This window comes from Nannospalax galili, unplaced genomic scaffold (assembly GCF_000622305.1).
Source record: "Nannospalax galili isolate Female #2095 unplaced genomic scaffold, S.galili_v1.0 scaffold451, whole genome shotgun sequence".
In the NCBI taxonomy this organism is placed as follows: Eukaryota; Metazoa; Chordata; class Mammalia; order Rodentia; family Spalacidae; genus Nannospalax; species Nannospalax galili.
The window spans coordinates 2,261,580-2,273,979 of NW_008331662.1; the positions used below are offsets into that span (position 1 = coordinate 2,261,580).

The window sequence follows — 12,400 nt, forward strand, 5'->3', positions numbered from 1 at the left end:
AGGGAGGCGGTGGGTTAGGAAGGAGAAGAGGATGGATAGAAAGAGAAGGAAGGAAGGAAGGAAAGAAGGAAGGAAAGAAGGAAGGAAAGGAAGGAAGGAGGGCAAAGGAAGAAAGAGTAATGGTAGAGAGCTTAAGAAAAGGAATGATGGGATCTAGCTTAGGCTAGATTCACCAGAATCACTCTGGCCATTAGGTAAACACCAGCTGCAGAGAGAAAGGAGGGCAGTGCAGCTCACCAGCTGTGTGGTCACGGGCAGGCTGCCTAACCTCTCTGACATTCATCTTTAGAAGAGGGACTAAAGATTATTCTAAGCTCTACCCTAATCCTACAGTCTATGATTCCTAGTTGGCTTCCCCTATCTTTTCTATCATATTTACATCCACTATAAATTGGACTTTTCTTCAGAGCTTTAACTAAAACAGAACTGAGTTGAAGAATTCAATTTGACAACACATATCGTTGGTCCAGTCTATAATACACCCAGGAAACAAAGATGGTAAAACTTTGCTATGGATAGGTTGTTGAATGTTCTCCCAAAGGCTTGGTCCCCACTGTGGCTCTATTGGGGGGTGGTAAAACCTTCAGGAGGTAAGGCCTAGTGAGAGGTCTTTGGTCACTGAGGGTAGGCCCTTGAAGAGGTGGTGGTGGAACCCCACCCTTTATTTTATCTTGTTTTACTTTATTTTTTTGCTGCCTAGACATGACATGAATGGTTTTGTTCTGTCATACATTCCCACCAGAATGTGCTGCCTTGCCACAGGCCAATCAATTCTGAACTAGATCCTCCAAAACTGTAAGCCAAGATAAAACTTTTCTCTTTATAAGTTAATTATCTCAGATATTTTGTTATAGTGATAGAAAGCTAACCAAAAAAGCATCAATCTCAATCTAGGAAAGTCCACAATCTGTCAAAGAAGAAAAAAGTTCTCATGAGCTAGCAAGAAAAGCCACCTGCAGGACAAGCCACATGATGTACTGACAGAGACCCTGGAAGACCGGATCAGGACCTCCAGGGAGAAGGGAGAACAGGGCATGCTAGGAAGGGGGACATGAACACACTTGCCATGCCCGGGAAAGTACAACAGGCTGGTGTGAACATCGTGAGGTTCAAAGGAAGCAGAGGAAGGAACGGAAGAAAAGGCTGAAAATGTTAAGTTAATAACCACACATTCCATGCTAAGGTGAATGGAACCATGGCAAAGTGAAGATGCAAGAAATAGAGAGTGGGTTGTGCTTTAGAAAGTACCAGTGACTGTGGATGAAAGCTTGGGGACAAATGTTCAAGCCAGGAAAAGCAGCTAGAAGATGATGGCACTGGCCCAGGTCCTGTGAAGACCTGGGAATGGAGAGGAGAATCCCACCTGCGGAGATGCACTAGGCAAAGACCGCATGGACTGGGTGAGCCCATTCGGGGAAAGAAACAGAAGGAAGTCGGCTGAGACTCCCAGCTTGACGAAGGTGCCACTGCTGACATGAGAAATACAGAGGAGGCTGAGGCCACAGAGTTGACCCTGACTTTTACAGACAGACCTGCTGAACCACCACATGACTGTGTTCACAGACTACTGTGAATATGGGTCTAACGCTTCTAGAGTCGACACAGCCACTGAAACATGGGAATATGAGCAGCTAAATGCAGATGGAGAGAAGGGGGGAAGGGGAGCTTCTGCTGAGTTTCAGTGTTCCCACCAATCCTCACTGTGAAGTATCAAGAGGGCAGAACTCAATCCATTGTGGTAAGGTTAAGTAAGGTAATAAAGGAGGGGCCCCAATCCAATAGGACTTCAGCTTTACAAAGAAGAGAGACTTGAGTTGGGGTGTTCTGTCTCCCTCTGTGCTGTCTGGGCACTCTGAGGATGGTCCCCCTACCTAGCAACTAGTACCTCACCAGATATAATCTCCCAGTCTTGAACTTCCCAGCCCTCTGAACCATGAAGTAAGAAAACCTTTATTCTTTATGAATCACTCCAGTCTTGACTACTTTGTTATGGCAACAGAAAACAGACCAACACAAAGGAACTCAACATTACAAAGGAAGATGGCAGAGACATCAGGAATATGACAGAAAAGGTAGAAACTCCAAAAACAGAACATGGAGAAAAGAGGAGAGTGAAGAAACAGGAGCATCAGCAGAGGATGTGAAGATGCTGACTGTGAACTGGCTCGGAATTTTTTACTTCACACCTTCTCTGGCTGTTCATGCTGTAGGTGGGTGTGAGGAGTACATTGGGGTGAGAAGAAAAGACACCTGGCCAGTACTGACTGTTGTCTGAGATCCTGAACCACCAGGAAAGTCTTATTCAATACTCTGTGGAGGGGTAGGGTGAAGACAGGACCTCCCAGCTGTAGAAAGGAGGTTTCTTAGCTGCCTGACTCTCCTGGACCTGCACCAGTGCAGCACCTCTGAAAGGCTAAGCTGCTGGGCTGGGGATGTGGCTCCACTGGTAGAGAGCTTATCTAGCAGGCACAAAGTTCTGTGTTCGAGCCCCAGCACCACATAAAACAAACCAGGCATGGTGGTACATGTCTGTTAGGCCCACACATGGGAAGCTGAGGCAGGAGGATCAGGAGTTTGAGGTAGAGGCCAAGGTCATCCAGATCTTTCCAGGTCATACCTCCATACTCTTTCCACTCCCACATCCTACACTTTCTCCCCCAGTTTCTTTCACTGAGCCCCAGAAATTACAGTTGCACTGAAAGCATGGGGAACATGTAAGAAAACCCTGGAGGACTTTACACTTACCTGGCACTGTGCAGACAAGAAAAAGCTTTGCCAAACACACCAGTTGGGTCCCAGAATCCCAGGCCCAGACCCCTTAGCATCAGCAGAAGCTGCCTAACCACTCTTGCAGGGACCCTCTGAGAATCAGGGGACCCAAAGGAGGCCAAAGTCTTTAATCCTGAAATCAGTCCTAATTTCCAATACAGAGCACTTGTGAAGCATCTGGAAGCCAATAGAAAAGTGTAGAAAAGTGAGCAGATCCCTTAAGGCCTGCAGCTACAATCCTTTGTCCTTTACCCTCTGTGAAATAGCAACCCAGCTCCCAAATGATCATTTTTCCTGGCTTAATTTCACTATTTTTTGTGCTGCATAATTGGAAACAGGCTGCTTTTTCCTGGCTTTTGTAGAACAGGATCTTTGGGGTTATATGAGTTGCCTGCTAAAGAACCTCAACCTTAGCAAAATGCCTTCCACAAAGCTCCCACCTACATACCTGCTAGAGACATTACCAGTTTGGGGGAGGACCACACGGGGGACACGGGACACTTAAGTCCCTTATTATGCAACAGTGAGCTTTCTCCTAACTAATGAGAGGCCTCCTTCCCTTTCTTAGCCCCCAGCCATTTAAAGTAGGTGGAATCCTGCTTTGAGTTCAACTAGCCTCCCCTCCCCCAACCCCCATTCAAATGCTATTCAGCATGGTTTCTACCTGAGACACTTTCTGGAGGCGTTTTTCAAGAATTTGGTAGAACTCCTTCTAAAGGAAATCTTTAGAACTTCTAAAGGAAAATTTTTTTCCCTTCTTCTTCTTTTTTTTTTTCTTTTTCCCACACACTGAATAAAATTAAAACCTTAAACAGATACTCCAACAATGAAATACAGATATCACAAACTGGCAAAAAAAAAAAAAAAAAAAAGGCATAAATATAGACAAAATGTGAAATGAAATATAACATGTATTCTCTCCTTCCCCAGACTCCTGTTGAAAACATAATGAGCCCAATGACTAGACTGCAACTATAGCTTATACTGAATAGCGTGGCTTGAAGACAAAGGGATACAGGTGTCTCTTCACAAAATGGGTGGCTACCTCATACATTTTTCATGACTCATATGATATATTATGAATATATGACATGTGGCCATTTCTCTAAAGTCATAAAGTAGAGAGAGAGAGAGAGAGAGAGAGAGAGAGAGAGAGAGAGAGAGAATGATAGAGGAATGTCCATTTGGAAAGGCTTTAGCAGAAAGAGGGAGACCCAAAATAGTAAACAAGCCCATTTAGAAGATGAGAAACTTCTCCCACACATATAGGGAAGATCTGTATTGCATTGATGCACGGCCTACGTTATGACTCAATGGTGCTTTCCCTCCAAGCCCTATTGAATTTGTCAGCGAACTGTACAAAAGTATAGGACAAAATGAGACACTTACCCTTTACAGGTACTGAGAAGAGTTTTGTGTTTGAATGCGTTTTGTTTTAAAAGAATAAAAGCCACAACAGAAATCACTCATAACCCAGGGAGGATCACACACAGATATTTAGGCTTTGTGATTAGAATCTAAGTGTCTCACCTCAAATAACCTCCCAAGTGTGAAGAAAAGGGGAAGAAAAGCCATAGTCTGCTCCAGCAATTATTCCACAGTTAGATAAATACAAAGTGAGATTTTCAAACAGCCACCAACATGGTTTTGAAACCAAGGACCAACATCACGCTGCCAAAACACATAAATCACTAAAAAATGCTAACAGGATGACTCTCTCCAGAGGGGCTCTTTTCACACACCAAATGGAATTAAGAATTCATCAAGTTTCCATTAATAAAGCAGTTAAAAAAAAATCCAAAGTTCTGCTAGACTCTCCACATGGCCCAGTCACAAGATCTGTGCCACAAGCAAACTATCCCCAGGACAATCTGACCAACAGGAAAGACAGGAAAGGCGCAAGGACTCCTTCCATAAAGCTGTTCTCTACAGTTTTGTTTTGTTTTGTTTTTGTTTTTGTTTTTGTTTTCAGGAACTAATCAACTTAAATATGTTTTCAAAAAAATGACCCTTCTATAATTTTATTCAAAATCCTGACCTTCAACATACACCAGGGATATGAGTTAAGTGTTTAGAGGGACAGAAAAGCAGGTGCTCCCTCCCAGTGGGAACAGCACCAGCTCTGAAGTCTGATCCCCAAAAGGCAGGGGGAGTTGATGCTTCTTTATTATTCTTTTTCTTACAGTGAAGACAAATCTATTATTTCTGACACAATCTAGCTGATTGTCCTGGTAACAGCTTGACATTAAATTCTAAAAACTGAACTTTGTCCAGCTCTACACATCACTCAAGAGTCCCAGATTGGAAGTTTTCAAGTTTTGGTTTTAATTTTGGAGGTTTTATTTATTTTCATCCATGTATCCCAGGCTAGCCTCAAACTCATTATATAGCATAGGATGGTTTTGAGTTCCTGACTCTCTTGCTGCTACCTCCCAAGTCATGGCCAGAAGGGCTATCAGCATAGAAGAATCACTAACACAAACACCAGAAACAGATCTTTCTCCTTGAATACTTTCTCCAGTCCTCAGAAGTTTTCAGCCTATCCTATTTAAGTCTTCATCTTTGGCCTGAAAAACTGAAAGGGAAAAAAAATGTAGAATAAGGGCCAAACAAGAGTAGCCTCAGGCAAAATATATATTAATATTTCAACAAACTCAAAATATTATACATATCTTGGTTGAGAGAGCTGGAGATTGAAATCACTGGTATCTAAGGTGAGGAGGGAGAGAGCTGGGAAATCCACACTGAGTCTTAAGCAAGAATTTTGCAAATGGAGCAAATGAAACTCCAAGTCAATTAAAAAGCAAATGTGCTATTTCAAACACTATAAAAACAAGAAATCTAGAAATGGACAGAGCCCAGGAAATGGACCCAGAACCTTTTTGTGCAGCTTTTCCAAGTGGTGCTGATTTTTATTTCAGCTTGACTAGAAACTGGACAAATTAGCAATAGCTTCTACTTTTATGAAATTCTGCAGAGAAACACTGCTATCAATTCAAGAGTTAACTCTGAAGATAGGGAAAGCAGACAACTTGCCATGCATCTTAACATTCCCCTTTCTTCCAATGACTCAAACATTCACACTGCTATTCCTTAAGGGCTAGCTTCTACCATCAAGGCTACAGACAGAGTGCTTGCCTAGCATGTGTAAGGCCCTGGGTTCAAATGCCAGCACTACTATAAAACAAAAACTAGTTTTTCATATAACCTAGGCTCATTCTTACATCTCTGACTGTCTACATGCCTACTGCAGAGCAGTACTGAAAGACCTCTAAAAACGTGTCCAACTAGTGATGTAAATTTCAGAAACTAGTTAAGATTTTTAAATATTAAAAAAGTTTGAAAATATAAGGAAGATCTTTCAGTGAACTGACTGAAATTGTTATTAAAGTCATTATTAAAAATAGCTGTTGGGCAGGGTGTGGTGGCAAATGCCTTTAGTCCCAGCACTCAGGAGGCAGAGGCAGGCAGATCTCTGTGAGATGAAGGCCAGCCTGGTCTACATAGCCAGCTGGGGCTACAGAGAGACCCTGTTCACAAAAACGAACGAACAAAAAACATAGCTGTTGGTGGTGGGGTTTTTAGCTGGAAGGCTCAATCTTTAACAGTACTGGCTGCTCTTGCACATACATGCAAGCAAAACACATAAAAATAAAAATAATTTAAAAAATTCAAATAGCTGTTGGAGTGAAAAGTCTGTCCTCTATTAACTAATAAAGATGATCATCAAAAATCTCCACCCAACAGTAATGAAAAGACAGAAAATAGTTATTTCAAAATGATTTACCCAGAACTGGGGTCACTTAAAATGTCCATGGAAAAGAATCACCTGGGGGAAAAAAAAACCAGTATTGTAGCCATGTTACTACTTAACCTGCCATTCTCTAAATTCCACCTGCTCTGTCTGTTAAGTTTAAAATAGAACGTCAGAACGTCTCACAGATTTATGATCCCGGGAATTTGGTGATCGCTTAGGTACTAAAAGAAGTCAGCAATGACCCCACAGGATTTCCTAATTTCCTGGGCTCTTAGACAAGCTGACTTTTACAAGATACAACCAAGTTTGTATGCAAAAGGAAAAGATTAATTCCTTTGAGTCTTAAAAAGAATGGGACAATAGTTTCCTTGCAGCAAACCAATTTTGCCTGATCTTTAAAGGCTTAAACCATTGTGACCCCCTGTTGTCAAAGGATGGGATGCTAATTTGCCAAACTCCAAAGCCCTGGAATCATAAGCTGATTAGAGAATAGGGGATTGATAAACATTTTGTGGAATAAATAAACTAGATCAAAGGATGGAAGACTAAGTAAGATCCTAAATAAACCGCCTCTGTAAAGTGTACAGAGCTAGGATTTAGAAAGAAGTGACTAAATTTCAAAGTTATTTAAAATAGGATCCACGTGACCCTAACAGTTAATGAAGTAAAGTTATATCTATACTACAAAATACACAAGAAGCAAGAAAAGAAGCTGGCTAACACAACTACAAATAGAAAACCTTGTATAAAAAACAAAGTCAAGTGTGACTGATTTACAAGCATACTAATTGTTAGATATTGCTTATGCACATATTTACAGGTGTGTCGGTCCAAATAGACACCACAGATGCCTATATTCTATGTATAGACTAAGATACTTTAAACTATCATCATTCAAGTTGAGCATCCCTAATCCAAAAATCCAGCATCTGCAATGTTCCAAAATCCAAAACTTTTTCAGCACCAATACGATCCCACAGTGGAAAATTCCACACTGACCTCATGTGACCAGCAGAGGCCAAGATGCGGGTACACTAAAAACGCTGCATGAAATTACCTGTATGGTATCAGGTACAAATGAAACACATACAAATTCTATTTAGACTTAGGTCTCCTCCCCCAAGAGGTCTTATTATGTCTCTATGCAAATATTCTAAAAGCTCAGGAATCCCAAGCACTTCTGCTCCCAAGCATTTTTTAAGTAGAAATTCAGCCTGTTCTAAAAGCTACAAGTCTGAATAGTAGCAACGCAATTGTAACAATGCAGGGTTAATGATTCTTTATTGTCTTGCACTTGCAATATGTTAGTAAAAGATTTTGATGGCAGGACTGAGCGCACCAACCTCCCAGAGAATAAGTTAATTTTATCCAGTTTTCCACAAGACAAAGGAGGGTCATTACAAAAGGATTCACAAATGAAATCTTCCTGGAGTGCCAGTTCACCTAAATAACCTCAAACGCTGTTCAAACTACCCCAAATTATTTTACATACATACCTCTTAAGGAAAGCATATGAGAAGATAAAAGGATCCTGTGTGTTGTATTTAATATCTGTCTAACCACCAACGGATCCTCGAGGTCATTCCTCTTTTAATCAGTTGGTTAATTAGTTCTCCACCACAAACTCAGAAAACAACTTGGTTATTTTGCTAGATGAAGCCACAACATTTTCCAGTTCTGAAATATATGTCTATCAACAGGTTTATGTGCCGCTGGATATCAAACAATATATTGTGCGCCCCCTGCTGGCGAATGTTAAAAAAATAACAAATTTCCCCGGGGACATGCCTTTGAAGACGTGCTGGGGTTCAAAACTAAGTTTGTGATTTTGAGATCTCAAAACATGAGTTGAACCAACAGTTGTTAAGCAAAGCTGACGTGCGATGGTCAGATTCTATCACAACAGGAAGATTTAAAGTTGACAGGCCACAAAGTGAAGGGCAAAAATATAGCATCAGCCTTGAAACCCTAAACAATGCAGAATTGAAGCCAAACATTAAGAAAAAGAGCAACATCCTTTAGCTGACACAATGGCATGAAATCAATTCCTCTTTAATAGCTCTTAAGGGGGTAAGAATTATTTCCCTACCTCCTGTGCCAACGTCAAGCTGTTTCCTAAGGAAGCCCAGTAACCTTGATCAACAATGTCTGGTGGATTAATAAAAGAAATTAAGAATAAAGATCCAAATTAACACAAGTCAGAGTTCTATTTATAATTATTTGAAGTCAAGCCTGGAAGAGCTGGAATTTGGCTCCTGGAAAATATATGATCAACTAAATTAATCGTATTTTATCTGTGTTCTAAAAGCTGTATTCATCTCAGACAGGAAGAGGGGTGATAACAGAGGGTCAAGGAGTTACTGCGCACACATCTAGCAGCACTTAAGACCAAGGAGTTAAAACTAACAGAAAAGTTGTATGACCGTGGACAAATAATGCAGCCTCTCGTGTTCGGACTGTAAAATAGAACTATTAAAACCACTTTCAAGCACAGAGTTCTGCTTAAGTTCGACTGTGTCTGTGAAGACACCGACACACTGTAAGGGCTCAATTCACGCCAGTATTCTATCACCCAAAAAGAAACAGCTGGTTTCTCACTGAAGTAACTGCCCCTAGTCTCAAGTACCATTCCGGGAATAGTAAAGGATTCTGATATGTTTTCTGGCGTGTGATGACTTCTTCCAAGCTGCTCACTTCTTCCAAAGAAGATGAAACAAAAATGTCCGGGTCTCCATATCCGTTTGTCACGCGAACTCCTTACCCTCCTGGGTCTCCTGTCACCGCAGGGTGCTGACACCTGTGCAGCGCTTCGGCGGCGCCAGGAAACCGTCCTAATAGCTAATACCTAGGCAATCCTTCAAAACTTCCACGTGGGACCCGCACGGTTCCTTCCATTTGACAGCTAAGGAGATGGAGCGACTTTCTCTGTGTGGACACTCAACCTACCAGGTTCTAATCTGCCAAAGTAGTTCAGGATGGACACGCTAGGTGCCTGCACTACTACACGGGATGCTGGAAAGTGGGAAAAATGCCCTAATAAGAGCAAGTCTGCAAGCAGATTCTTCTAACAACAGTCCAAGATTTCCAAGTGGGTCCCACACCAAGCCAGCCTTCAAAGCAAGCCGGGAGTGCGGCTGAGTTAACCCGGGCGCGTTCTTCGCGGGGGTCTCGGGCTGCAGTTCCCGGAGCCAGGGCCCGGCCGGCGGGGACCCGGGGCTGGCGGCCGCACGCGTGTCCCGCAGTTGCGGCCTCTCCGTCCATCACCGGTGAACTTAAACCCACAGCAGACCCTTCCCACCCACGCTGTCACGCGCCGGGAGCGCAGAGGCCCGCGCGCAGTGCAGGGGACCCGGGAGAGGAAGCGTGCGGGCGGGGTGGGGAACTCCTCCCCGGCTCTGCGCGCTGTCCGGAGCGCTGTCCACCAGGGACGATAGCGGATCCCAGGTCTGCCCAGCATCATCCCGGCCCGCTCAGAGCCACTGTCCCAAGGTCGGGGTCTGGAGGGCCGGGGCGACCCCCGGAACGCAGGCGCCGGGCAGCAGCGCGCAGTTTGCAAAGCCGGCGGCTGGGAGGCTGCAGCTGCAGCTGCCGGGCCGAGCCCGCACGTACCTCGGAGGCTGCGTGTCCGGAGCCGATCCACCCTCCACAGGCTGCAGGGGAAGCCGAGGCAAGTCTCCCCGCCCAGGGCTCGCAGGAGGCGGCGAGCTTTGCAGTTGCAGCAACTACGCCATCCGGACCCCGCAGGGGACCGTCACCTCCTGCCGGGAGCTCCGGGAATCGCACTGGGAAAGTGGCCCGGCGGGAGAGCAGTCCACTTCCCTCCCTTTCTCTCTCTCTCTTACTGCCAAGAGAGAGGAAAGTGGCGCTCCGTGTCCCGGAAAGCCTGGATCACCCCCATCGGGCCGCGGCGCCCTGGCTCTGCAGCGCACACGCGCGGGCGGGGTCGGGCGCTCAGCCACAGCAATCAGCGCGCGGGGGGAAGGGCGCCGCGGCCACTGGGGTCGGGCCGCCCAGAAACTCCTCCTCCAGCGTCCTCTCTCCTCCCCTCCGCCTCCCTAGCTGATGGATGAGCCCCGAGAGCCTGCTCCAGCCTGTGAATCCCTTCCGGTAGAGAAGGCAAGGCTGGAACTCCGGGTGCCGCCCAGGACCGGGCGTCCAGGATGGTGTGGCAGATGGGAGTCCCTTCTGGGAAGAAGAGCTGGGTCCAGGGGGTGCGTTGTCCTGGGAAGAAGAGTTGGGTCCAAGGGGTGGGTCGCATACTGCAGGGACTCGCTGCCTTTAACTAGATCCTTCAGACTTGCCAGGGAATCTCTGGAGCAGGCAGGGCTTTTACTTGGTTCTTTGGTGTTTATCCAAAATTTAAAACTTTACAGAAGTCCTCTCCTCATCTCAGCACACACAGAGACACGCTCATTCTGCCCGTTTTTGTTCCTAATCGCCAAGCCTGGTTATCTGAAGATAGCTCTGATGGAGGGCGCCAGCGGAGTCTTGCTTCTTCCTCTCCAACAGCCCAGAGCGCCTTACCAAGCTTTTGCCCTTCTAGCTAAACAACTTCCTAGGAAAAATAGAATAGAGCAGCGTGACTGATTCCCCCAAAGTCCGCACGATGTAAGGACAGGTGCGCCAGCCAGGTTCTGCATGCGTGTGCCTGTGAACTGCACCTTGCAAGAGTATGCAGTAACCAACACACTTTGATACTCCTGTTTACATCCCGCTTTCCTATTAAAAAGTGTATTGACTGGGGATGTAGTTTGGTAAGGTGCTTGTAGAGCATCCACAAAGCCCTGGCTTTCATCTCCAGCACCCACCACATAAACCCAAGTGTATAGGCAGGAGAATCAAGAGTTCAAGGTCATCCTCGGCTACATAGTTTGAAGCTAGCCTGGAATGAGATCTGGCTATAGATAAATAGATGATGATAGATAGATGATAGATAGATGATAGATTGATTGATAGATAGATAGATAGATAGATAGATAGATAGATAGATAGATAGATAGATAATAAAATGTTTACTTTACAAGAAACTCTAATTTTTAAAATTACATTTCATGTATTGTGTGTGTTTCGTGGCGGGCATAGGGAGGGCAGAAGACAACCTTCTCTCCTACCACATAGGTCCCAAGAATCAAACTCAGGTCCAGGTAGTCAGACTTGGAAAGTACCTTTACCCCCTGATTTACCTCACAGGCCATTTTTAACAGGAAACCATTTTACAGGTGAAATAGCAGGTGGAATAACTGAAGTGACCAGGGTTCAAAGATGGATTTCCAGTCTTAACTGGCTACTGGATAACCAGGTGGCCTTTGCACAAACAAGAAACTCCACCTAGACATCTTCCAAAAGTACTAGGATTTTAGGCATTTAATATGGTGCACAATAGAATAGGGTGGCCTTAAAAAAGAGATAGTCTCATGCAGCCCAGGCTGGCCTCCAACTCAGTAGGTAGTAGAGCCTGACTGAACTCCTGATCTTCCTGCCTCCACCTCACTTCCAAATTGCAAGGTGTAGGCCAGCCAGCACCCCAGGATGGTTTATTTTTATTTTGAGACAGAGGCTCGTGTAGCCCAGGCTTGCCTGGAACTCGCTATGTAGCCAAAAATGGCCTTGAACTTAAGGTCTTCTTGAGTCTGGCTCCAGTTCTGGGATCATAGATGCATGCCACCACACCTGGCTTTATGTGGTGCTAGGGATAGAACACAACTCCATGCATGCTAGGCAAGTACTCTAACTACTGAGCTATATCTCCAGCCCATAACTAAACTCATATTACTATTTGGAAAGTTACTGGAGTCCCCTTCTTTTAAGAAAACAGGAAATACAATTTTAAAATTCTTTCTTTTGTATTTTTGTATGTATCTGATGTATAGATAC

General features: G+C 44.5%; 1 protein-coding gene across 2 annotated transcripts in view; it reads right to left on the reverse strand.

Annotated features, from left to right (window-relative positions):
* The window catches only part of Tgfbr3 (transforming growth factor beta receptor 3), a 209,413-nt gene extending 198,966 nt beyond the window's left edge, over positions 1-10,447 (reverse strand). The window contains exon 1 of one of the 2 annotated variants that reach the window (XM_008826826.3): positions 10,136-10,447. The gene's annotated coding sequence lies outside the window, so the exon portion shown is untranslated. The remainder of the gene's footprint in view (positions 1-10,135) is intronic. The other variant, XM_008826825.3, reaches the window with a different exon arrangement.
* Positions 10,448-12,400: the final 1,953 nt, after the last annotated feature.